We start from the raw sequence: 27,185 nt of genomic DNA, 5'->3' as shown, positions 1-27,185 counted from the left end.
GTTATTTACTCTCCCCTTCCCTTAGACATGGTTTAAAGTCTTCAAGAGTAAGTGGAAGGGCATTTGTATTTCTGTTGTGTTATGAATTGTTTCAATGCACCCAGGCTAACAATGAATTCCTGGCACTGCAGAAGAAATTCCTCACAGCCTGACCATCCCTGAACCAAATAAATAAACACATCACTAGAACATTTCACACAAAAAGCTGCCAGACTGCCATAGTATGCAGAAGGACAGACATCTGGCCCATCCCACCCTACTCACCAAGCTGTCACCATCCACATTCACCTGTCACACAGACTATTCTTTTTTGTTTTACTTGTTTTTATTAGTTTCTGATAGAACAAACCATAACTCCCACCCCTGGGCCACATGGGCCGCCACCCATCCCCCCATCCCAACCACAACTTCTGGTGGTGCATACAGTGAACCCCATACTTGGGGCATATATATAAACACAAGAAGTAACAAACAAATCCTTCTGTCAAAGGAGCGGATATAAATCGGAGAACCAGCGCCGCATTATACCATAGTTCAAACACAGCCATTAGCTAGCACCCCGTTAAGTCTACCAGTTCATGTCTGTTTAAAGGGTGTCAATGTCTTCCATACTTCTAGACATGTAGGATATGAGGGGGCCCCAATAATCAAGGGACTTGCTACTAGCCGGTAGTGGGTTTGCATAAACTACTTCCCTCCGCTCACACATATTCATGTAATTTAGCCATGCCTGGAAGCTCGGTCCCCTACGCTTACCCCAAGCTCTAGGTAATTAGTGTCCTGGCTACCGCTGATGCCATACCGAGAAAATTCCTTTCAGACTTGGGACCATCTTCTATCAGGGCCAATAACTAGAGCTTAGCCGAGAACTCCAGAGGGGCAGAGAGCATTCCTGACACCGCCCTTTCTATCGCCTCCCAAAACTGCTGTATGCAGGGGCAGGCCCAAACCACATGGAAAAAGTCTGCTCCCTCCATAGTGCATCTAGTACATGAAGAGGATCTGTCTGGGTAAAAAGGTGTAGTTTTGCCAGGGAGTAGTGGGCATGATGTAGGAATTTAAAGGGCGTCAGCCTTAGCTGATTATTCAGGGAGAGATCTCTTGTCTGCATACAAATACGTTTCCGTTGAGAGTCTGCAAACTCCTTACCCACCGCTTCCTCCCATTGAACTCAATACTGTGTATACATGGGGATTACAGGGATCTAATGATTTTATGTATAGAGGAGACCAACTTCCTGTCGGACGTAGGTTGAGCAACACATTGAAGCAATAGCGAGGGGGAGGACGCTCGTGGGTAATCAGGCCATTTAGATTGAAGTACCAGTCGTAAACGGTAATATAACAGCATTGCGATTGTATTCCAGTCTCCCCTCTCCTTTAGGGCATCCCAAGTGATGAATTGACCTTCCACTATAAGATCTCCCAATGTGTAAATCCCCAGGTTCTCAAAGTGCTGGCAGAAAACCTTCTCATGGGTGATCGGAACTCCCTGCACTGCATATATAGGGAGTCCGGGGGAGTGGCAGACCGCCACATCCGCCACTCTTCTCAGGTGCTCTCACGCTTTGCAAGTAACTTCCACGGGTTGAATCTCTGTCTGTCCCATCGTGTTAGACCCCTCAGATCATCCGGGAACATTATCGCCTTTTCTAATTAAATGTGTGGTAGTGCAGGGGATTGGGACCACCACCATACCGAGTATTGAATCTGGGCAGCCAGGAAGTAGTGATACATGTCAGGGTAGTCTAGGCATCCCTCTGCGTAAGGTAGGGTCAACGTGTTATACGAGATTCTGGCCTGCCCGCCTGTCCACATTAACCAAATCATCGGGACCAGAAACCAGCAGGCGGCCAGGTGGGGGCATTGTTCAAAATATATCATAATTTAGGGAGAAGTACAATTTTTGGCAACAAAATCCTGACTGCCTGAGACAATGGGAGTATGATCCACCCCACCCCTCAACTCTGCGCTCCAGACACTCAAGGGCTTACAGATAATTCTAAGTGTATAGCACAGCCGGAGACAAGGCCGCATATATTCGTAGATACCGTATCTCTCCCCTTATATCACTTTGATGCACTCCCGGTGTCAGCAGCAACAATTCGGTATTCGATAAGTTTATTCTCAGCCCGAGAGGTTACCAAAGTGTGTGATTGCTTGCACCAATGGTTGCAAGTTGTCACGCGGGTGCTTAATATATAGCAACATTTCGTCCGCATACAGGGAAACGATGGAGACATGCAAGTGTATTTTAGCACCACGATGGGCATGGTATTCCCTAAAAAAGCAGGTGACTGGCTCTATAGCCAAGGCAAACAGGATAGGGGAAAGGGGGCACCCCTGCCGTGTGCCACATGTTGAGTAAATATAATCCGACGGCAACCGGTTAGTATACTTTGCAGGCCTTTAGGCGCTGTATACAGAAGTCAAATCCATTGCAGAAACACCAATCCCAACCCAGTACACCGAAACACCTCAAACAAAAAGGGCCATTCTACTGAGTCGAATGCTTTCCGTGCATCCAGTGCGGCTATAGCTATGGGAATTTCAGTGTTCACATTGTGCATAAGCATGTATAGCAGTCTGAGATTGTTCTGAGTAGATCTACCTGGGATGAAGCCGGCCTGGTCGGGAAGGATCAGTGCCGGCATATGTGGTTGCAGTCGGTCAGCTAAGATTTTTGCTAACATTTTATTATCCGTGTTTATTAGCGACAAGGGGCCATAGGAAGAACATTTACTGGGGTCCTTCCCCGGTTTCAACAGCACTGTTACCAAGGCAGTTCTAGTGGACTCAGGCAGGTCCCCAGTAACGAATGAGGACTCAAACATACTGCAGAGATGTGAAACTATAAGGCCACTATATTCTTTATATAATTCTGCAGTAATGCTGTCCAGGCCCGGAGCCTCTCCCCCTGGGAGGGAACGGATCGCTGCTCGGATTTCCGCCTCGGAGAGTGGCACATTCAAACTGCTACCAATGTCCGCATCCAGCCAGGTCTAAATATTGTGAATTAGTGTCACGTCCCAGGTGAGATTTAGAGGTGCATAACTTCTCATAATATCCCAAAAAACCTCATTTATCAGCCTGGAGTCTCGAGTTGTGGTACCAGATGAGTTTCGATCTCAGTAATGTCCTCTAATTGGTGTTCTCGCTTAATAGCCCATGCCAGTGTGCGGCTTGGGCGGTACCCCTCCCGCTATTTAGCTACTTTTCCCTGAGTTTGTGTTGGAGCACAGTGAAGTCTTTGGACCCTTGCAGTCGTTCTAGGTCCTTGATTGCCCCTTTGTGGGTGGACATTGAGGTACGTAGTGCTCTCAAGAAGCCACCTTTTTGCGACATACAGCAACCCCTTATATATCCCTTAAAGGTCTCTCATATCCCTCCATTATCCAGAACGGACCCTACGTTGGCTTAGAAGAAAGTGTTTATGTCTTGGGCAATTTCTTCTCAAAACAGGATGTCCTGAAGTGCGCAGGCCCGAAACCGCCAGCGCAGTTGTTTAGGAGGGCGGGGGAGCGGTCAGCGAGACCCAGACAGGGGAGTGATCAGAGAGAGTCCGGGGAAGGATCATGGCCTCACATAACCTGTGTACCAATTCGGATGACACCATCACGTAATCTATTCTAGATGAGCTACTGTGCACCCCAGAGTGGAAAGAATACCCCCGCTTATTTGGATACATCAATCGACCAGGTATCGTTAAATCCATGATAGCCTGCTATATCCAGCCAGGTCAGTGCTGCTTTAGGGAGGGATGTTTGAGCCGACGAGGACCTGTCCATGTCCAGAGATAGTGCAAGATTGAAATCCCCCACCCATATTGTTTTGTAATGAGATAATCTATGCAAATAGGAGGTGTATTTCTGAAAATATTCGTGGCAATACACATTAGGAGAGTACACATTAATAATAAGCACTTTCAATCTCAGGGTCTCCCCGGCTATCAGCAAAAAACGCCCCTCAGTATCTCCAACCTGGTCATGCAATTTAAATTTCAGTGTGCAATGTATATAGGTAGCCACCCCTCTGGAGTGTGATGTAAAGTAAGAGCCATTCCTATGCACTCCCCCATGCTGGCAACAATGGAGGGTTACCATCCCGGGGTAAGTGTGTCGCTTGTAAACACAGAACCTTAACACAGTGATTCCTAGCATAATTGGCAATGAGCCTTGATTTCTTCTTGTTGGTAAACCCACGTATATTCCATGTCATAACTGATATTTCATCCTTCGTCTGCATGATAACCAATTGCATAGAAGTGTGACCGTGCCAACACGGCCTGGGAGAGGCCACTCATAGGGAGCGAACCCACCATGGTTGTGATATCGAAGATCATCCCAACTGGGTCACATCCCATAGGTGGGGTCACATGCATGCGAACGCCAACCAACCCCCTTAAACATCCCATTGCCCCCAACCCCACCCACGCCAGAAACCTAAATATACCAGCAGTATCCCCCACCCATAGAAATCCCATGAACAGCTAAAATCTACAACACCCGCAGTGGCTGTGGTAACGGGGAGCCCCTGGCGGCCGACGAGCTCCCGTGGCATGGGCTTATTTCTTAAAAGTGTGCGGTCTCCCTGTCCTCTGCCAGTGTAGACTCGAATTATGGGTTAAGCACTGCTATTAGGCATATTTAGGAGTGCATTGTACATTATAGATCCTGGGGCGTAGACCGGCGTGGGTCAGTCAGTTCCAGTGTGAACCTCTCCGCTGCTTCGGGTGTTGTAAAAAAGATGACTTTGCCCATGTGCATTACCCGGATGCTTGGCTGGGAACATCATCACGTATCGGATGTCTTTACGTCGAAGGATATTCTTGGCCAATTGAAAGGGTCTCCTTTGCTCTTGAACTTGAGCGCTGACGTTTGGAAACAGTCAGATCATCGCAGTTCCCCATCGCAGTTTTCCCTTTTCTATGGCTGCTTTAAGTAGTTACATCCCTGTCGCAGTATTTGAAGATCCATGCAACAATAGGGCATTCTGGGGCTCCAGGCGGGGGCCTGGCCGCTAGGGAGTGGTGCGCTCTTTCCACAAGAAACATCTTAGAGATATGGGGGTCAGCCAGCACTTCCATTAGTAGTGTTTCAACAAATTGTTCCATGTTTCCAATGGGAGCGCACTCCGGCACACCAAGAATTCCCACATTATTGCCCCAAGATCTCCCCTCTGGGTTGTCATTTTTGGCTGCGACTTTCTTAACAGTTTGTTGCAGGAGGGAGACTTCCCGATGCAAGACCGACACCTTGTCCTCTCCCTCGCTAATTCTATCCTCTGCTTCATTCATTCGTACACATAGCTTGTCGATCTGGACGGCTGAGATGTCTACTTTACAAGTCAAAGCATCAATCTTCTTGCCCAGGGAGTCCGTACTTGTTTTGAGGGCCAGCAGAGTGTGATTAAGGGGCTCATGGCTGAGCCGGTGCTACCATCTCCATTCTGGCGAATTGGTCAAGTTTAGCCTGTTTCTTGGGGTTCACCATGATGCACCACCCCGTATGATATAATATATGATATGGCATTTATAACGCGCCTATACACAAGTGTTTCAAGGCGCAACTCAGCAAGGGAGGGGGAACACAGGGAGGAAAGACAACGATCCTACTAGGCCAGGTATCATTCAGACCGCGCAGGTGCATGGGAAGGGGGAAGGTCGAAAGTGCGGGGGGAAGGGACAGTGCATTACATGGAATAGAATAATACAATAAGTAAAGGTATCGGCCAGCAAGTGACAAGTGCAACGGTAAATGCAGAAATCGGGTGTCAAGTGCTGGTTGTGGGGCTGTAGGGCTACAGAAACAGTCTCCAAGTGCGGGGGTAGCCAGGCAGACAGCGCAGGTGTTTGTGACTGGCAGGGGAGGGACCTGGGCTCGAGATCAGAGGGTGGCAAGGTAACCAGTGCAGTTCAAGATTCAGCCAAGAGGTCAGCAGGGGAGAGGGGGAGAGAAAGCCGAAGCAAAGAGAAGGGTTTTGAGGTGCTTCTGGAACCAGAGATGGTTCTCCTCAAGTTTCAGTGAGCTGGGGAGGCTGTTCCAGAGGGAGGCCCCAGCCGAAGAAAGAGATCTACCGCCAACTCGTTGTTGGTGCTAGGAGAGGCCACTGCTTTGCAGGGTTTGATGACCCCCAGGTAGTTCCAAGTCTTCTTCCCTTCTAATTGTACTGCCCAATCAGTGACCTGCTCCACTGCGTAAGGTCCTGTAAAACGTGATTTATACCACCTTCTTGTAAAGTCCCTTAGCAGAACATGATCCCCCGGATACAGTTGTGGTTGCTTCAAAAAGTCCATATTTGCTTCTGGGTTGTTGTTGGCTCCTCTTGCTTCAGGCCTCTGCCGTTGTTCCTGCAGTTGACGAGAAATAAAAGAGGCACTAGCCATCAAGGAAGCCGTGTACTCGTACCTTTCCTGGCCCAATACATCAGACATTTGTTCGGCATCTTTTAGAGCCTTAATGGGAGGAGCCAGGTGAAGTCTTATGCGCTATCCTGTCACCACCTAAGGTAGGGTTAAATGGTGGTCGGCCCCTGGTTTATTGCACAATTTGAACAATGCTAATGGACGACAGTGCACCCAACTTTTATTAAGCATCTTTTTAATTTTGGTGCACCCTTCTATGAGCAGCCCGTTGAGGCGCTCACACAACCGTTTGCTTGCGGGTGATAGGCACAAGAGTATTTGTGTTGTATTCCCAACAAGGTTGTGATGTGTTGGAACATCTCATTGGCGAAGTGAGGACCATTGTCAGACCACAGGACCTCACACACGCCCCATCGTGGAAATATTTCTTGAACCAGGAATTTTGCTGCTCTAAGGGCATCAGGATAGGAACAATGGCTGGCTTCGATCCATCGGGAGAACGGGTACACAACCACTGCATGTAGCGGTAGCCCTGGCATACTTGGAGCATGTCAACATAGTTGATGTGCAGGTGCTGGAATGGACCCATTGGGCGAGGTATGGCTCTTATCACGACCCTTAGTGTATGACCTGCTGTAAATTGTTTACAAACTAGACAATTAGTCATGAATTCTGCCACGTGTTCTGCCAAATTAGGACAGAACCAAACTTCTCCAATTTGAGCCGCATGCACCTCCTTCCCTATATGGTTTGGATGGTGTAATTGTGTTAGTTCAGTGTGCAATAATGAGAATGGCATTACCACTTTCCCTGTGTTATTTTTCTAACATAAGGCATCTGTTGGAGACACTGTACATCCCCTCTTTATCCATAATGCCTGTTCTTCCCTAGGTGCAGCTCCCTGCAATTCCATAATCTGTGTAACTGGTAATGTGTTATATCCTTCCTATAGTTTCATTGTTTGTGCATAATTGCACGCTGGTGACGAAGCATCCATTTCTAAAATGTATGCAAAATAGGCGGCATGTTTTTCTTCCACCTCTGCTGCCTCCTTGCACCTAGAGGTGGCCCCCTTGTGTGTGCTTGGCACTTTGCCACTGCCATGCGCAGTGGGTTCTGGAGTACCTCTATCAATCTGCCCAATAGTAATGCGCCAGTGACCCATCAGCACATCGGAAACCCCTCCTCAGCCAACGTGACAGCCCAGAATGCACTGTGGATGTCATGTAGGCTGAATCTAAATACACTATTACTTCCTTGCCCTTACTGTGCTCTAGTGCTAATATTAAAGCTACTAATTCTGCTGCTTGCGCTGATTAATGCGATGGTAGACGTGTGCTTGTCACCCCCTCGCTCATCCCGTCCTCTTTTAATCTCACGACTGCTTTCCCAGTATGTCTTTCCCCAGTTGTTTGGTCAATCATTGATGACCTGTCAATATAAAGCACGTCTGAATTGTTCTATGTGGGCTGTGCAGTCGTGCACATAGTTGCCCTCCTTTAAGGGTTCGGCGATGAAAGTCGCCCGGTTGACAAGTCGGTATCTCACTATCTTGAGAGCTGGGTTTGACAGTAACACCTCATATCCTGAAGCTCTCTGTGTTATCGATGTACTTTTGGGCCTTTCCAGTATTGCGAAGAGAACATGTTCTACATAAGGAGTGGTGCTGCATCCCATGGTAATACTCACTGATTTGTCTACTGTGAATGCAGCAGCAGCCAGTGACTGTTCACATGCCTAGTGTCCTTTCATTGTGGGGTCTAATCTTCCCTGTAATATGCTAAAGGTTTGTACCCCATGCTGTCTTTTGTGTCAGTACTGCAGTCATAACCACTCCATTGGAGTGCGAGAATAAGAAGAATTAACTTTGATAGTCTGGGATCCCTAACACTGGAGCTGTGCATATTGCTTCTTTCAGCTCATCAAATGCCTCATTCCTTTATTTTGTCCATTGTGTACCCTCCTCTCTTTGTGCTTCCATCAGTGTGCTTAACAAGGGTCTAGTTTACTTGCTGTAGTCAAATACCCATGCTCTGCAATAATAACATAGTCCTAGAAACTACTGCATTTGTCTTATGGTTGTGGGCTTTGCTGTCTTGCGTATTACCTCTGCTCTTTCTGGTTTCACATTTCGCCCATCTTGTGATGTCAGTTGTCAAATGTATAACACCTCTTTCTGGCAATACTGTAGTTTAGCCATATCTACCATGTACCCCTTTTCTGCTAGTACAGTCAACATGTGCACAGAGCCATCTCTGCACTGTGTCTCTGTCTTGCTGCAAATCAATATGTCTACATACTTTATAACAACGCTCTCTAACTGTACATTTCCTAAGTCCATTGGAAGGACCTTATTGAATATGGAAGGTGATTCACAGTACCCATGAGGAAGTATTGTATGTTTCCACTTCTTATTTCTATATAGAAATGAAGTTAAGCCTTGTGGGTCTGGGTGTAGTGGTATAGAGAAGAAAGCATTCTTAAAATCTATGACTGTGAAGTAGGTAGCTTCAGTGGGAATGCTACACAAAATTGTCGCTGGATTCGGAACTAAAGGAAATTCTGCTTCTACAATATGGTTCAGAGGGCGCAAGACCTGTCTAAAACTCCATGACCCCTCGTTGCCTTTTTGACAGGGTACACCACCGTGTTGCACAGTGATTCTGATGGTATTAGGATGCCCTGCTTCACTAGTGCTACAATTGTCTCATAAATACCCTCCCCTGCCTCCCTGGACAGGGGATATTGACTAGCTTATGCTAAAATGGCTCGTGGCTTCAGTTTTATTCTTACTGCTCCTATTGCTTTCAGAAGCCCCACATCATAGGCACTTGTGGTCCATAAGATGCTGGGGACCTTTGCCAGGTCTTCCTCGAGAAATGTCGGCGTTGCTTGTAGCATCATTGCCATTCTCTGTGGTACCTCTCTGTAATGTATTTTCACCCAGTATATGATGCTAATTTCAAACACTACCACATGATCTGATCTATTATCTTTGAACAGTTCTTCATCTGTTAGTGTAGTCAATCTGTACCCTTCTGCCACGGCGATAACTGATCACCATGCTCCCCCTGTGTCATCTGTCCCATGTACTGCTATCCAGTCGTCCCCCACTATAAGTGCCTCTAATTCTAGTGGCATCATCCTGCCTTCCTTCTCGTCTAATGGTATTTCTGGCCTGAACATGTACTCATTTGAAGACGCCACACTTTTCCCTGAATCCCTGGCAGCCATGCTATTATTATTATTTCAGTCCCATATCGAAATAGTTCCTCATCTGCTGGCGCCCCCCTCTGTACTTTGCGTCCAGAATAAGCTTGAATAATTTCCCTAACATTTAGAAGGTGTATCCCAGATGTGGAACACACTATCACCTTGTCAGTGAATGAGATGGTCATGTTAAGTTTGCTCATGATGTTTCTCCCCATTATGTTTACCGGTGTCTGTCGGCAATACAGTAAGGGTAGAGCTAGTTTGTGCTCTCCTATAGAAAGTGTGATATCGTCTGTAAATGGAACCAATTCTGTCACTCCAGAGAATCATTGAGTATTCCTGGCATCGCCTGACATTCTATACTTCCCTTCCCGGATGCATGATCTAGTCACCCTTGTGTCTACAAGAAAGGAGAATGTTTTGTCACCTATCGTCACACCTATGCGTGGCTCCTCCGCCAGGTTGGGTGTAATCGTTAGGATGGAACACATCAGGTCCGTCTGTGGCCTGTCCTATTGAGGGTATAATGACATTCCGTTTCCTACGAATGGGTTGACCCCACTACAGTAACCCCACTAGTTTCCTAATTGTATTTGTTGCAATGGAGTCCGTGTGTGCCAGCGTCCCGTCATTTGGCTGTGCCATGTGTGATGGCTGTTGTTATTCTGCATCTGCTGTATCTGGGGCATCTGTGAATACTGTTGCACTGGTGCCAGCATTTGTGGTGTCTGTGTCATGGGCTGGTGTGTCTGCGGGTATGCGTTTGGTGCCTGTGCTTGTTGTTGTGTCTGGTCCTGGGAATAGAACTCATTCTGTTCCCCTGGATATGCTGGCTGGTATTGCATTCCCCCATTCTGTGACATCCTCCCTCTGCTTCTACATACCCTAGAGATATGTCCTTTCTGTCCACACACTCAGCACTGGGGTGGTTCTCTTATTTGCCTCTGATACCCTCCAGAGAACCCTTCTGGACCCTGCTGCATTGATTGCCGTACCTGCTATACCCTCCCGAAAATCATCCTTGGCTTCGTTGCGTTTGAAACCCATACCTGCATCCCCTTGGTGGCCCCCCTCTTCCTCAGAACCCATGCTGTGCATCCTCCCCATGAACCCTTCTCCTGTGGGCAGCGCTGCATACTGTGTCTGTGGTGCGCTCTGTCCTCCTGTGCTGGTTAACACTTCCCCTTCCATGGCGTATTTAGAAAGTTTCTTCTGCACTAACTTCGCTTCCTCCTGCTTTCTTTCCTCACGCGTGTTCCTCACGATTTCCTGCATTAACCTGCAATAATGTACTATTGTGAGTAGAATTTTGGACCACGGTTTTGCCTCCATCGCCACCAACTTCTTTAGTTGCCTTTGCACCTCTTCTGGTAACCCATGGCATAATATATGATAGAATAATGTGACTGTTTTGTCCCAAGGTTCTTGCATTTGAAGGGGCCATAACTCTTGAATAGCCTGAATATATTGTAGGGGGTCTTCGTCTTCCCCCATTCTGTGTGCCATAATCGCACTAATATCTGACGTGTCTGGGTACTGTGCCCGTAGAGCTTGCCATATGGCCACTCGACAGTTGCCAAATGGTGAACCATTGTGCGCTGTGTACTGGGTTGTTACTCCTGGGTACCCCACCCTTTTCCATACGTCATCGGCAGCCACTCCGAGGGTCGCCACTGGTAAACCTTTTATGTCTCCGACTGCTAACTTCAGTACTGCTGTTATCCTTTCCATTTTGTAAATCCATTTCCCTGTACCTGCAGTCAACAAAGGTAGCCTACACCTCAAATTTTCCTTGTCGTTATGTTTTCATTGTATGTATTGAGGTCGCCCCACTCCCTTTTCCAGTAAGGGGAACTGTGTCAGCCCAACCTCCCCATCTGGTGTCTTTGGTGGCAATGAACGCCCTTACCACTTCTCCCCTCCTTCATGCTGAAAGGTATCTAAGTCCCTTTGCATACAGGGTTATGTCATCTATGCTGCGCGATGTAGCCCTGGACCGTTGTGGTCTTTTGTCCTCGTCATCCCGCAATCCCCTTGTATCTTTGTCTGCTCCCAATGTGGAGCTCCGATCGGTGTTTTCCGTGTCAAATGATGAACAGGTCACCATGCTCCCTTGTCCTCACTCCCAAGTCATCTTCTGACTCTGTGTCTCCCTAGTCACTGCTGAAATCGTCATGGAAGCTCAGTCTCCTCAGTACCTGTGCTCCCTGTGTTTCCCATCTAGATCAATCAAGTTCTCGCAGTCCCCCCTCACTGAGGACCCTGTGTTGGTTTTGCCTAGCAGTGTAGATGCGCTATCATATCTATTGCAAGTAGTCGATTTCAATCTTAATCTTATGTCTCTCACTGCACGCTCCTCCTCCTCCTTGCGTTTGCACTCTCTTACCAGCCGCTCTATTTCCCACTTCCTAATTTCTCTCTTTACCACTGTTTTCTCTTTACCCCCTTCTCACCTTTCTCCCTTCTCCTCTCTATCTCCTCAAGCTCTCTCTTTCTCATCTCTCGCTGCTCCCACTCTTTCTCTTCTGCCTTTTGCTTTTCTCTTCACACTCTCTCACACTCTCTCTTGTGCATCACTGTTCTCCTTGTGTACAGCTACTTCCTTACTCGCCAATCCTGTTTTTCCTGGCTAATTTCAATAATATGTGCCCTCCCACCCACTCGTTCGATGCTATATTCTCCTGCCCCTCCCTTGTGCTTTACCTGGGTCTCGCTGTGCCCCTCTTTTCCACCTCCTGATGATGCACACCTTTATGCCCATCCTCCTTGGTGTATGGTGGAGGTGTGAATGTTGGATTTGTGTACCCCTCCGCTGCTTTCAATTCTCGTATAGGGTATAGTCCCTGTGCTCCTGCTGCAGCCCCTTCGTTCCCATGTTCAGGAGGAGGCGGGGAATCGGGGGCCAAGGGCTTTTCGTCAGTGTCTCCTGTTGGCTCAGCATCCATTGATGCCCTCCATCATCTTAAAACATTTTCCAGAGCTCAGATTTCACCATAAGATTGCTCAATTGTTTCCCCTTATAAACCTCTTGTATGTCTGTGTGTTTAACGGTGGCTGCACATATTTGTAGAAGCTCCCACCTTTTGCCCATGGCTTAGTCAATTTGTCCTCTGTGTTTTTTGGCCATTCAACGCTATATTTACAAATGTTGTCCTTATGAGCATATGGTCCTTTGAGTAACGTGTCATGCAGTGGATGGGAGGCAGAGTAAAACTTTTACATCATATAAGGGACCCAACTCAGGAAGATGTCAAAATACTCTTCTGTTTTAATATCAATTATCTAAAACAGGGAGTTACAACGGACGTTGCACAAGCATTCTCAAACAAACTTGAAGATGTTCAGCATCCACTGCGGAATCCATGAGAATATAGATGCAAAACAGCTGTCATCTATAATGTCCTCTGTTTCGTCTTTCATCTTGGTAATCAGATTCGTCAGCAACGTTATGGCCTTTGTCAAGGTCCCATTCTCATCATCGTGAGAAGGGATGAACGTGCAACATGATGGCCCGATTCTGGTGCAAACTCCTCCTTCCATTGCTGTGATCATATCAAGGACATATCTGTTCTGTAGGGTCATCAGTCGTATGGCCCTCAGCTCTTCTTTGATAGCATTGAATCCCTTCATGGTGGTATTGATTGTCTGCAGGACCTTCCATCTGGTAATCTGCAAGCATTTGGTATTGGCCATCGTCTGGATCCCAGGCATGAAGATCGTTGTAAATATTGAAGCAGTCGTAGGGAATAGCTTCAAATGCTTCTATCGACTTAGCTGAGAAGTAGTTCTCTCTTCTAGTTCTATTGAGAAATTCAAGTGATCTTCTCCTTCTCAAATGGGCATCTACCTTTGGAAATTCACCAATGTTGAGGTCACTAATGCTGGAACATGGATGAGTATCAAGGAACACGTTGCTCCCCACTCCTTGGGCAGCTTCATGTAGGCTCTAGGACCACAAGCCCAATATCGATCCACCAGGACAGCAGTCCCTGCTCCCATTCTAGTCACATCAACTGTAGTTTTGCAGCCCTTATTGTCTCCTACACAAATTCTTTTCTTCGGAAGCACAACGTCGCATTCACCAGTGGAATCACCATCATTGGGCCTGATTCATTTTCTACTCATGTTAACAGCTTGCATGCTTTGCCCCTGACTTCAAGCATCCGTCGTTTACTCTTTGTACTTCTTGCACATATTCTGGCTTCAATAGATGAGCTGCACAAGAATAATTCCTGCTTCCCATCCTTTTTTGGTTTTCAGTTGTCCATAAACTAAGAATTGAGTTTGTTCACAACATCCGGGTGATCCAGCCATCTCTGTTATATCAGGACATTCCATTCTCTTCAGATATTCTATGACTATTTCTTCCTGTCCTCCTGCAGGATACGCGAGCACTGTACTCTCCCGTCCAGGTTGTTTCTCCATTTGTGAAGTCTTGATAATATCATCTTGAAACGGAAACAACCATTTCGATCTCCATCGCAAAGCGGCCCAACTTTCTTGAAATTGTCCTCTGGTCATGCATGCTGCAAGATGAACGAGACATCTGGCATCGTGTTCTGGAATCTCTCTGGAGATGAAAGTTTGTGCAGAATTCATGGCATGGGGTATGAGAGCGCAGACATAGCAACTTTCCTTAGATGTTCTCTCCCCACACTTTTCATGTGCTGATACCACTTTTTATTACCCACGTGTGCTGCATTGTCTAGATAAGCATGTATCCCCTCGTTATCTTCCTCTGCACTTCTCTTACGTCTCCCAAACATAAGGGTTGCAACATATGGAAATAGGTCTAATGTGGCTCTCCTTTGGGGGGACATTACGAATGTTTCTATCTCAGTGGTAGTGGGTAGATCACTAGCAATTCCCATTGTTGGGGGAACTATGATGGCTTCTGCCTCAGCAAAAGTACTAATGTAATAGAGACTGTGAAAAATGAGAAACCGAAAGACAAATAGTGCAGGAATACATTATACACCAAAACATGAGTAACCATCTTGTGTGACATTTTGGCACTTCTTGTTCTTCCTCCAAAACCATATTAGCTTTCCAATTTCTCATTTTAAATCACTTTACCACATTATTTTACACCTGTAATTGCAATATCTCTTCAATAATAGCAATGAACAGTATTCTAATCACAGGGCCATTTTTAGGATCCTGTAAAAAAGTGTGAATATCAATGTCTCTTCTGACAAGAGCGGGATAAGCTTGAAGGATAAACACAAAAAAAGCAAACGCAAGCCGATGCACATCGCTATCGGTCAACACCATGGGGTTACGTCTTAGAGCAGGTATGCATCAAGAAATTAATCGGGGTACTGAGCACGTTTCCAGTTGTGAATTAAAAACTGATGTTTAGACACAACTTTGATTCATCAATACAATTCAAAAATTTGTGTTTGAGATTCCTAAAACTCTCAGCAAGGGTTCACACTCCTGCTATAATATCTATAAGGAGTGTTTGATTGAGTTTTTAGTCCAAACGCAAAATCTGTCATTACCAGCTGGTTTCCTTATCATCCTTCTTCTTTGTCATCGATCAAGTCTGCACACTCTGAAATTCTTCTTCTTGTCTTGCTTCTGGAATGCCACCAGAGGGAGGTACGGTCTCACCTTTATATGGTTTAGTGTCATTTAAATGAAGCCAAGCTCACCTGCCTTGGAGTTTTACTGCTGAGTGAGTTATATTTTCAATGATAAAGGGGCCATGGAACCGTGGCTCGTTCCGCTTTCGGGTAAAGTTTCTTATAAGGATGTTGTCACCCATAAACAGTTTAGGTGCCGATAAAAGTTCACTTGATCCGGTTGTTGGATTGTCTTCATCTGTATTCTGAGACCGACCCCCCTGATGCTTGAGTTGATCTGAAATCAGAGAGATGCTAGAGGTCATACATGTCAAATAGTCATTGAATTCATTTCCTAACAGTTTAGCTGCACTCTGGGCATCACTTCTACTCATCAATGGAGGTGTAAGAGGCATTGTCATTCGCCTCCCTGTCACTAGTTTGTGGGGGTGAGGTGATGGTCCGAACCAGGCTGATTCCGTAATGCATATGAAGCTAAGGGTAGGCAATATAGCCATCTCTTCTTCAGAGTCAATTTTATCTCGGCTATCCTTTCTTTAAGGAGGCCGTTGAGTCTCTCACATATTCTGTTTGCTTGCAGGTGATAAGCAGAAGAAAACCTATGCTTAATATTAAATAGAAGCTCTGTCTGTTCAAACATTTCTTTAACAAAATGTGGCCCATTATCGGATCTCAGCACTTCACACACACCCCATCTCGGGAAGACTTTGCGTTTTAAAAAGGTTGCTGTGCAAGTGGCATCAGGGTGTGTGCATGGACTGCCTCGATTCAACTAGAGAAGGAACACATCACCACTATCAGAAACCTATATCCATTACATACTTGCAGCATATCAACATAATCAATATGTAAATGCTGAAAAGGACCGTTTGGTTGATGACACACAATGCAATTTGCTACAAAGAATGCAACATGTTCTAGCAAATTTGAAATAAACCAGTCTTCCCGAATTATTGCAGCAAGACTCTCCCTAGTTACATGCGCAGGGTAATGCAGCTGTTCAAGCGCGACCTTTAGTAATGCTACTGGCTTCACTGGCTTTCCAGTGCTATCTTGTCACCATAATGCTTCTATGGGGGATAAAGAACACCCCCTTCGTTCACACGATTCCTGTTCTTCCTGCGGTGCACTCCCTTGAATCTCTATTAATTGGGTCATCGGTAGTTTATTAAACCCTTCTTGCATTACCATAACTGTGACTACTTTCTCTTTTATATTTGGAGTGTCAAAGATTGAAATATTTGGGGAATAAGCAACCCTCTTAGCTTCTGCGTCTGCGGCTTCATTCCCGCAAGAAATCAAATCTGTTTGCTTAGTATGAGCTGCACATTTAATGACTGCTATTGCCACTGGGAGTTGCAGTGCCTTAATAAGCCTGTCCAATAGGGATGCATGCTGCACTAGAGTGCCATCCACATTGAGGTAGCCCCTCCTTTTCCAATGCGCTAGCCCTGCATGTACGGTTGCGTCACATAGGTGGAGTCACTGTACACCTTCACTTCCTGTCCTTCATGTTTCTTGAGCACGGCAATACGTGCTACTAATTCTGCTGCTTAAGCTGAAAAGTGAGTAGGTAGCCTTGCACTTGCTACAACTCCAAATTTTCATTTCAGTTTATGCCTTACTACAGCTGTGCCAGAATACCTTTCCCCGCCAGTTTGGTAAATTTTTGAAGAACCATCGATAAAGAGAATTTCCCCCCTGATAAAGCATTTTCTTTTACACTGGGTATTTCATCATAAAACTCAACATAATTAGCACAGTCATGCACTTGATCACCCTCTGCTATAGGCTCAGCTATGAACGTGGCAGGATTGACTATTGTACATCTGACAATTTTAATTGCTGGGTTTGAAATCAATAATTCATAAGCTGAAGCTCTTTGGGATGTCAATGTGCCTTTGAATGTCTCTAAAATGGCAAACAGAGCATGCTCCACGAAGAGGGTCATAGAGCAGCCATGACAATACTTGTGGACTTGTCAATTGTGAATGCAGCAGCTGCCAACGACTGTTCGCAAGGAAAGTGTCCTCTCATAACTGGGTCTAAAATCACACTGTAATACGCTAAAGCTTTGTACCCCAACATAGTCCTCTGTGTAAGCACTGCAGTCATGACTGTCCCCATTTGTGTGTGAAAATAAATAAAACTCCTCAGCATAATTGGGGATTCCCAAAACTGGAGCTGTACAAATTGCTTTTTTCAACTCTTGAAACTCTTCCTCCATTTCCTCAGTCCACTCTGTTTTTTCTTTGTTCACTTGTGCTTTCTTTAATGCTTGCAAAAGAGGTCTTGTGTATGAACTGTAATCAAACACCCAGGCTCTAACATAGTTGCATAATCCCAAAAACTGTTGCATTTGTTTTACTGTGCCTGGTTTTGCGCTTTTCACAATCGCCACGGCCCTTTCAGGTGTCACCTTCTTTCCCTCATGTGAAATCAACTGCCCTATGTATAACACCTCTTGACAATACTGCAGTTTCTCCCTTGTCTACCTTGTATCCCTTGGCTGCTAGGATAGTCATCAACTGAATTGAGTCTTGTCTGCATTCATCTTCTGTCGTACTACAAATTAAAATGTTGTCTAGGTACTGTATTACCGCACTCTTAAGATCAATATTGCCTAAGTCCATCTGCAGGACTCTATTAAAGATCGATGGAGACTCACAGTACCCCTGGGGCAAACAAGTATGTTTCAGTCAAGTTTGGCGGAACGTAAAGGAAGTCAAGGCTTGCGAGTCATTATGCTACGGAATCGAGAAAACAAAAATTTCAAATCAATCACCGTGAACTATCTAGCCTCCACTGGAATACTACAGAGTATTGTCGCTGGATTAGGAAGTAAAGGAAACTCTACATCTACAATCCGATTAATAGGTCTCATATCTTGTATAAATCTCCACGACCCTCCCTTAGAATTATTGATAGGATACACTGCGGTATTACACAATGACTCTGGTGGCACCAGAATGCCCTGTTTCATCAGTGCTGAAATGGCCTTAAATATACCCTCATCAGCCTCTCAAGACATGGGGTACTGTCTTGCTCGAGGTAGAATTGCTCCTGGTTTCAGCTTTATATTGACTTCCCCTATCCCTTTTATCAACCCTACATCATAAGGGCCTGTAGTCCAAAGAACGCTGGGCACCTTTTCCAAGTCTTCCTCAAATAATGCTGGACACTTCTGCATTATTGCCATTCGCTGCAGGACTTCCCTCTTCTCTATTCTTATCCAGTATGTGATGCTCATATAGAATACTACTTCATCATCTGTTTGATCTTCCCTAAACATGTCATCATCAGTGATGTCAGTCAATCTGTACCCTTCTTTGAGAGCTATTACTGTTCTCCATGGCCTACCTCATTGTACATTCCTTTGAGCATTGCCATCCCCCCACTAAGGCTGCTTCTAATTCTGTAGGGATAGTCTGACCCCCTACTTCGTCCATGGGTATCTATGGTATAAACAAAAATTTGTCAGTTATTCTCACAGTTTTTCCTACTAACCCAGGTAGCCATGTCAGTAGAATGCTCACTCCATACAAGAAAACCTCGGGCTCTACTGGAACGCCTTGCAGAGCTACTTGCCCTGTGAACTGCAGAATAAATTCACCCACATTTAAATAGTGTATTCCTGGAATGAAATGGAACACACTATCCCTTTGTCAGTGAATTAAATCATCATGTTAAGTTTTGTCATCAAATCTCTTCCCAATATGTTAACTGGTGTCTGCCGTGAATACAACAAAGGAACACATATGTCTCACTCTCCTATAGAGACTGGTAATTCGTCAGTAAAAGGAACTCGACTTGTAGCTCCAGAGAACGCTTGAGCATTCATGGCAATTCTCAACATTGGATATTTTCCCTCTCGTATACAGGAGTGAGTAGCCCCAGTATCAACTAAAAAAGAAAAGGATTTGCCTCCTATCATCACATCGAGCTACCACGTGAACATATGGTCCTTTGAGTAACATGTCATGCAGTGGATGGGAGGCAGAGTAAAACTCTTACACTAAATAACGGACCCAACTCAGGAAGATGGCAAAATACTCTACTGTTTTAATATCAATTATCTAAAACAGGGAGTTACAACGGACATCAACAGACGTCGCACAAGCATTCTCAAACATTATGCATAAAAAATACATCTTTATACAAAAAATGTGTCATATGTGATGTCATACTACATGGCAAATATGAAAAACCTATGGGGGTTGTGCTTGGCTCAAGGGGAACATCTAAGTATACTTTCTATAAGGGGTTGGGTTGTGATTGGACATCTACTGTCAGGTGGGCCGCTTAAGCCTGCCTCTAGTGCAAGTCATCTTCAACACTTATTAAGTACACAGCATACGATCAGCTCTCAAACTATAAGGCCCTTTGTTGTATGGCCCTCTACAATTGGTTGGCACGCTCGTGCCATGTCTGGAACATTCAGTTCACTTAGCAGCACGTAAGCTCATACCCAGGTGCAGGGAGGTGGACATGACTTTTGCTTCCCCATCCAATTAGCCCAACGTCTCTCATTATCCATGCCTTTTGACATGAAAATTGTCTTTGAACTAGGCCTTGCAGAGTATCCTCGCCTCTGAGAATATAAGGGAGTGTGAGCACGCTCTTATCATAGTTCTGGAAGGCTATGCCCAACTCTATTTCCATCCTTGACTCACATGACAAGAGACCACGATCTGGTCCATTTTGCAATAATTAAATGTCTTAACTGAATAAAACTTGGCATGCATGGTGTTCTTTCTTTGCACCTTAACAAGGAGTTTTTCAGCTTCTCATGGTTACTGCCTTGAGAATAGATAACCGGCCTTGGCTTGCGTCAACTTTGATAACAAGCCAAACAACTTCACCATTCAAGTCCACGATCTTCAGCTAATTATTTGCTGCGACAAAGCTCTCAATCCTACTTTCTCTGTGGGTTTGAACTTGCTAAAGTTGTAACACCAATGTCCAGACACTATACAATGGCGCCTTTTCCTGCAATCTATTCACTACATATAGCCAGCTTCTAAGGTCACTTAGTCTACTTGTGTTTCTGCATGTGTACAATTATTAAATGACTTGCATTTTATGCAGTGTTCTTTCACACATACAATCTTCTTTTCGCATTCAAAAGTTTACTCGATTCTTTACTTCGTCATCAATTTCTATAACTTCCATTTATTCTCTTCTTCAGCCAATCTTCTGAAAGCATCGCGCTCATCTCTTGTGGCGTCAATAGCTCCTCTTTTTCTCATTTTTCATATTCCTTCGGGGCGCTCCTCCATTGGATTGTCGTCTCTTCGGCATACATCTGGTATGGTTTTCTCAGTGGATATCTTTTCTCGAATATTTGCAATAGAATGGTCATAACCACTGGTGTCAGGCATGGCACAATCTCAGGCTCCCAACATACAGGTAGTGGGGGGGTGGGACTTCCTGCAAAGGCATTTGTCTGCTCCTCTACACTTATATCGCAGAAGGGCCTTACAAAGGTGCTGTAGGGGCATGTCCCCTGCACCTTTACCACAATACATTGCTTTTTAATACTTACTTGACCTCAAGTCGAGGTTTTTGACACTTCCATTGTTATTCAGACATAAAAATCAATGTCATCTTGTTTTTCTTCAATTTTACAGATACAAGTTCTTAACAAATTATCACAAGCCTCTCTGGATCCGAACCAACTTTCAGGCAGGCTCCGAGCACCACCCTTCTGCAACTCTCTGCCTCCTCAGGCACACCCACCAATCTCGCACCTTCACCTTCCACGCACCGCCACAGAACAGCCTACTCTGTCAATTTTTGATAGCCAAAACAGAATTCTGCACCTCCTCATGTTCTCCTAGTCCTATACACAGACCTCACTGGTGACATCACCTCTTCAACAAGTACGGGAATGATAGAAATCACTAACAGAGCTCACAACGATATTGTCCCATTACACAAATATTTTCAAAAACCCAACCAACATATACCTCCTGCCATCGTCGTGCCTCCTAACAGGGGATACCAATATTTCATGTGCTCACTCTGTACCTACAGCGTTGCCTTTTAGATAAAATGCCTCAGTGAGACATAACCAGAAGAACGCCTACCGCAATTCAAGCTAGCTACATTTGCTAAGCCCTATACCGAGGGATACCATCATCTATGACCCAAGCTAAAATGCCCAATCCACAGGAAATCCAATATTGACATAATTTCTGTCATCCGTGTCCTTAACTCAATAGTCTAGGCTAATCCGCCTGAACCTTTTACTTCAAGATCGAATGTTCCCTAACCACGAACAAATGACATCTACCTCTGCTCCTTTCTCCACTATACTTGACAATACTTCAACAATACTCAACAATACTCATCACCACCCCACACCCAAAATGTCTTTACCACCCCCCTCAATTGGCATGTGGCTGAGTCAATACGTACACTCTGTTTGTTTGTTTGTTTGTTTGTTTTATTATTTATAATGCGTGAACACGCCCTAAGGTAACAGGGTACAGCAGTTACATGTATATGCGAAGCTTAGTTACAACAACAAAAATATATATACACACAGTAATGGTAATAGAGGGCTTATATACACATATACAGATAAACACATGTGGGTGCAATATGTGCAGAGGGAAAGAATATGACAGACTTAACACCTGGATGTGTTTGAAAGCCTACATTTTCAACCATAAAACAACCTTGGATCTGAGGTTTTGATAAGGCAGGTCCATTCTAAGAGTTGGCAGTAAGGAATTCCACAGTTTAGCTGCTTTCATTGGGAAGCTGTTACCTCCTATGGTGGAACGTTTAAAGTTAGGGACCGAAAGGCAGTGTTTATAGACTGTTCTTGTGGGTCTCAGGGAGGTCTGTCTGTGAAATCTGTCGATCAAATAAATCGGAGCAGAGTTATTGAGAGATTTGTGAGTAAGTGACATGGTTTTTAGGAGAATTTTGTCTTTGATAGGGAGCCAATTATTCTGTTGGCTATGTGATGTGATATGATCTCTTCTGGAGATGCCCAATGCTGCTCTAAGAGCATTATTTTGAAGAGTTTGTAGTTTGCTAGTGGTGGCTTTGGAGGACCCAAGATAAAGAGCATTGCAATAGTCCAGGAGGGACAATATGAGGGCTATAGCGAGGGTCAAAAGGGTTTGGCTACGCGGATCAGTTTACACGTGTAAGCCGTGGAAGAAGCTAAGGAGTTTACCTGTCTGTTGAAAGAGAAGTTAGAGTCCAGATAAAAGCCTAGCGCTTTGACCTCTTGTCCTACTTCGATGCTATTGCCATCAATTGTGAAAGAAGAACAGACAGGGCCTAATTTCTTTAAATTAGAGGTAGTGCCCAGGATGATAAGTTCAGTTTTATCATCATTCAGACATAGTCCATGTGTGGCCATCCATGCCTGGATGATGATGTACACTCTATTCTGTGATCCACTGATGCTGCTCGGCCACCGGCTCGCCCCAAAACTGCCACACCGGCCTTCTGGTCTGCCAGGCTCCTCATGGACCATGGGCTGGATATTTCCCAAGATGGCCCCTGATGGCCTCTGCACGGGGTGCACTCCCCTGTGGTCTCAAGCTCCATGGGGCGCCTCACAGCCCTACGGTTACTGCAACGGAAGAGGCGGCTCCAAGCCGAACGGGCGTAGTGAACCATCCCTCTGCTAACAATTGTTTAGGTATACCAGAGGACCAGGTTTCACACCACACAAGCCCTGTTCAGAGCACCCAGGGCCCAATGAACCCTTCCCCGGTATACAGACAGAGGACTCAGCCAAGGACAAGTTAGAACTGTCCTTTATTTTCCATAACAGACAGGGATCATGCAGGAAATAGGAACATTTCTAGCAATCACAGCTCCTTAGCCTGTGTCAGGGGCTCTTGTGGGGGTGTGTCATCACAAGTTAGGGCTCTTCCCCTAAAACCTACAAGCTTACACAATGGGGTGGCTGGGGTGGTAGTGCCCATAGCCTGCACCAATAGAAGTTAGCTGCCTGATCCTCACATGTCAGGCAGCTTTGCCTGAGCCTTCCCCAAACACAATCTATTACATTGTTGCAGAATTACCATTGGCCTTTGCCTTTTGCCATCCACCCCTGGATTTGTGTTCCTTGATTGGCTGGAGCGGGCCTCCCCAAGCCTGGGACCCAGCTCTGTTCGCAGCGCTTTGTGTACCTTCTCAAGGTGATGAGAAAGACTATGGGCCTCATTACACGGTAGGCAGTAGGGATTTAAAGTTACCAGTAATGAAATACCAGTAACGTTAAATCCCCATGCGAATCACGACCCGACACACCGCTATTAGCGGCACGGGGGAGAGATACATACTCCAACTGGGTGTGATTTGGGGGGGGATACATACTCCAACTGGGTGTAGCTTGTCATCTGTCTGGGAAATGCACATAAAGATGTACACCAATGTCCATCTGGGAAGGCCGCAACGTACTAGAGATGAACCGACATGAAAGTATGAGCTACACTACACACCAGAAATTCCAGGTCTAGTAGCATCAAATATCCATTCACATACACATTGCACAACATTGTATGCCACAAAATGGCCAGATTCCATATGTGCCATGACGATAGTCATCCGGAATCAATCCAGCACAACATCAATAATGCAATGTGCCGTATGATGCATGCAAATGGATCAGCCCTAGCCATACACATTGCATTTCACCATGCACCTTTACCAACACTGAAGTGATGCCTCACTGCATGGCAACCTCTATGTTGGAATGGCAGTACAACAACTGTGAGGAACAAAATCTGCCTGGGCCCAGGGACACCTAAGGCCTCGCCTCACCCAGGACATGTCAATTACTGTTGTAGACAGTAATGGGGCATGTCTACTTGCAGGGTCAAGCTCATCCTTGCACATTGCTGTCACACGGGCCATCTGCATGCATGCCATTGACTGTGTACTGGAATCACTATGCAAGGTCAATTTGTATGATATGAACAGGCTGCTCTGCAGGTGAACAGTAACAGGACCCCATTCGTTCCCCCATACAGGTGATGCGGGCTATCCCCTAAAGAGCTGGCTCCTCACACCTGTACGGAACCCACAGAACAGGCACGAAGAGGAATACAATCGTGCACATACCCGTACCCGCATCGTGATCGAACAGACTTTTGGCCTTTTGAAATCACGGTTTAGGTGCATTAGCAGGTCTGGTGGCGCTCTCCTGTATGGCCATGAGAAAGTGGCCAAGATCACCATGGCATGTGTCATGCTGCACAATATTTGTATCAGACGGAATGTGCCACTGCCCCCTGACGTTGAAATAGAAGCACCTGATGAGGATGATGAAGCTGATGAGGACGGAGGCGAAAGGGATGCAGGACATGCAAGAGGGGATGGCCAGGAGGGACGTGCTGTGAGACAGCATCTGATCAACCAAATATTCTGAGGGACATGTTTTGGTACTGTCACATGGACATGGGTAGTGATGCACTGGTGTATGTTTAGAAGTACGCAATGAACACCGTCTCCAAAAAAGTACACAAACACAATGAAGATGTCCAAGCCTGTGTTTTGATTAGACACCAGTGTATTAAGTAACGGAAAGGTAAAAAAGTGCATGTCCCCAAACATCCCACCACCCTTCCCCCCACCCCCCACAACAGACCCATAACACCCTTCCCCCCACCCCCCACAACAGACCCATAACACCCTTCCCCCACCCCCCACAACAGACCCATAACATCCTTCCCCCCACCCCCCACAACAGACCCATAACACCCTTCCCCCCACCCCCCACAACAGTTCCTCATGTGTCTGCCATGTTTGCGTTGGCCCATGCACGCAGAGGAATCGCCATTAACCCCCTATTGGCCATTGTCTGTAGCAGCATTTGTAGGATGGCCAGACGTGCGCCTGGTGGTGCGTGTTGAGCTACGGAGGGGGCTTGTCTGTGTTGAGCCGGCAGATGACGATGGGGCAGACTGTCCTGGTTGTGAGAAGTGGCGGTCCATTGTGTCGGCTATGCGAGTAAGGACCTCCCTGAGCCTGGATATCTCGTCACACAGCCTGTCAGTACAGGCGTCCATCCTCTCAGTGGAGTGCCTTGCCGTCTCCACAATATCCTCCCTGAGATGGGCAGCCTCCTCAACATGCTGGCCAACCAGCACAGTCAGTTCCTGTTGACGCTGCAGGATGGTGGGCAGATGGAGGGCAGCGCTGGGTGATGGTGTACTGGATGCTGTGCCCTCAGATGCATCCATTGCAGCAGGTGAAGCCACCATGGGGGACATTATGGCTGGAATGTTGTCCTCAACAGTAACATCAGACCCAGGTGTCTGGAATGGTGCTGGCTCTGAGGTTCTAGGGGGGCGCATCTCCATTGGGCCAATTATAGTGTCCTCAGGATCAGATAGGGGGGCAGTGGCGGCTGCCTCTCCAGTGGAGCTTGCCGCAGCTGATGGTGGGCCCTCGGTGGCTGGTATTGGTGGCTGTGGGTTCACCTCCAGTGGTGGGGCTGCAGTTTGTGGTGCAGCCACTTCTGCCCTGGCAGTGGCACTCCTACGATGTTTCACACTCATCAGGTGTGACCTTCCCCCCTTGCCCCTTGGTGTTCTGGGGGTGTCCTCCGAGTCCTATGCCCTTGGCCTCTTACTCGTAGCTGGTGCCTGGGATGCATTTGCGGCATCCTCACCATCTGTATGTGAGCCTGTCAGGGACAAGAAGGGGGATGGCATTGGTTGCGTTTCAATATACTTAATGCAGAATACATCAATGATGCAGTTGTGGCCATTGGGACTTAGTAGTTGTGGATGCAGGTGATGTGCCAGTTCAGTGCCTCATCCATGCATGGTTGTGTTTGGCACTTATCTCTGGTGATGTGTGCATGTGTTTGTGTTTGTGTCTGACACTGACATGGTGAGGGATGGATGCATGTGTGGATGTGTGTCCATGCATGAGAGGATTCTGTGCTCACATATGGGGGGAACAGTACATTCACATAGCATCCTGTCATGTATACACTCACCTCCATCCGAAGTGGTACCCACGCCTAGCTCCATGGTGCCTACTCCCTCAATGGATTCCACAGCGATTAGGTTTCCACAGGTCTCCTCCCATTCTTTTAGTCTGATGGGTGAACCAGCTCCACCTGCACTGGCTATTCGGTGGTTTTCGGCAAGGATGCCGCTCACCCGCAGTCTGAGGTTGTTCCACCTTTTCCTGCACTCACGCACAGTGCGGATGCTGGTGCCCACTGCACTGACTTTCACCGCAACTTCTTCCCAGATGGCTTTTTTTTTTTTAAGTAGTGTCGGCCGCTGCATGTCATTGGCAAAAACAACCTCAGCATTGTCAGCCAGGGTCTGGGTCAGCATGTTCAACTCCTCTGCTGTAAATTTATCTTTGCGCTGCCTGTCAGTGCTTTTTTTGAATGCCTTGGGCATGTTGAAGGTGTCCCGGATGATTTTCAACTGCTACCGACTCCAAACAGGTCCAGGGGGCAGAGGATGGCAATGGGTTGTGTTTTTGAAGATGGCCGCCGTGCTCTTTCCCGTTCCTGTGCGATGACGCTATTTCCGGTTCCGCAATTTAACGGTCACCGCTAATTGCGGTGACCGCTATTTGCATGCTGCAGGAGGGCGGAGGTGCAATCTGCACTTTCGTCGAGGGTGGTAAGTGACTTTTTTGGGTCTTTACCGCCATGGCGGTAGGGGGTTTACAGGCATGGCGCTATGCTTGTGTCCGCGTACTCGTAATGGTACGCTATTAGCGCCCTCTTGCGAGGGCGGACACGTTGATAGCGCCATGCCGGTATTTTGAGGTTTTTACCACACAACGTGTAATGAGGCCCTATGTGCTCCCATTGTTGCTACTGGTATAACCACTTTGCCTTAGAGAGAGCCTGCAGGTTGCAACGTTGGAGAACAACACATGTATCAGTTCTTGTCTGCTTCGCTGGGAACCTCTCCTCTTCCCACCGCGGCTAAATGGGCATTGTTCGGCTCAGCCAGATCAGAGGGGTGAAGACCCCAAAATTGCGCTTTTCTGTCTGCAATTAGTGAGGAT

General features: G+C 46.3%; 1 protein-coding gene across 1 annotated transcript in view; it reads left to right on the top strand.

Annotated features, from left to right (window-relative positions):
* Window positions 1-27,185, top strand: part of LOC138528011 (single-stranded DNA cytosine deaminase-like) — a 137,200-nt gene that overhangs the window by 105,578 nt on the left and 4,437 nt on the right. The gene's annotated exons all lie outside the window — the stretch shown is intronic.

This window comes from Ambystoma mexicanum, chromosome 7q (genome assembly GCF_040938575.1).
Source record: "Ambystoma mexicanum isolate Mex_15411 chromosome 7q, UKY_AmexF1_1, whole genome shotgun sequence".
NCBI classification, from domain to species: domain Eukaryota; kingdom Metazoa; phylum Chordata; class Amphibia; order Caudata; family Ambystomatidae; genus Ambystoma; species Ambystoma mexicanum.
This window is presented reverse-complemented; position numbering and strand designations above follow the sequence as displayed.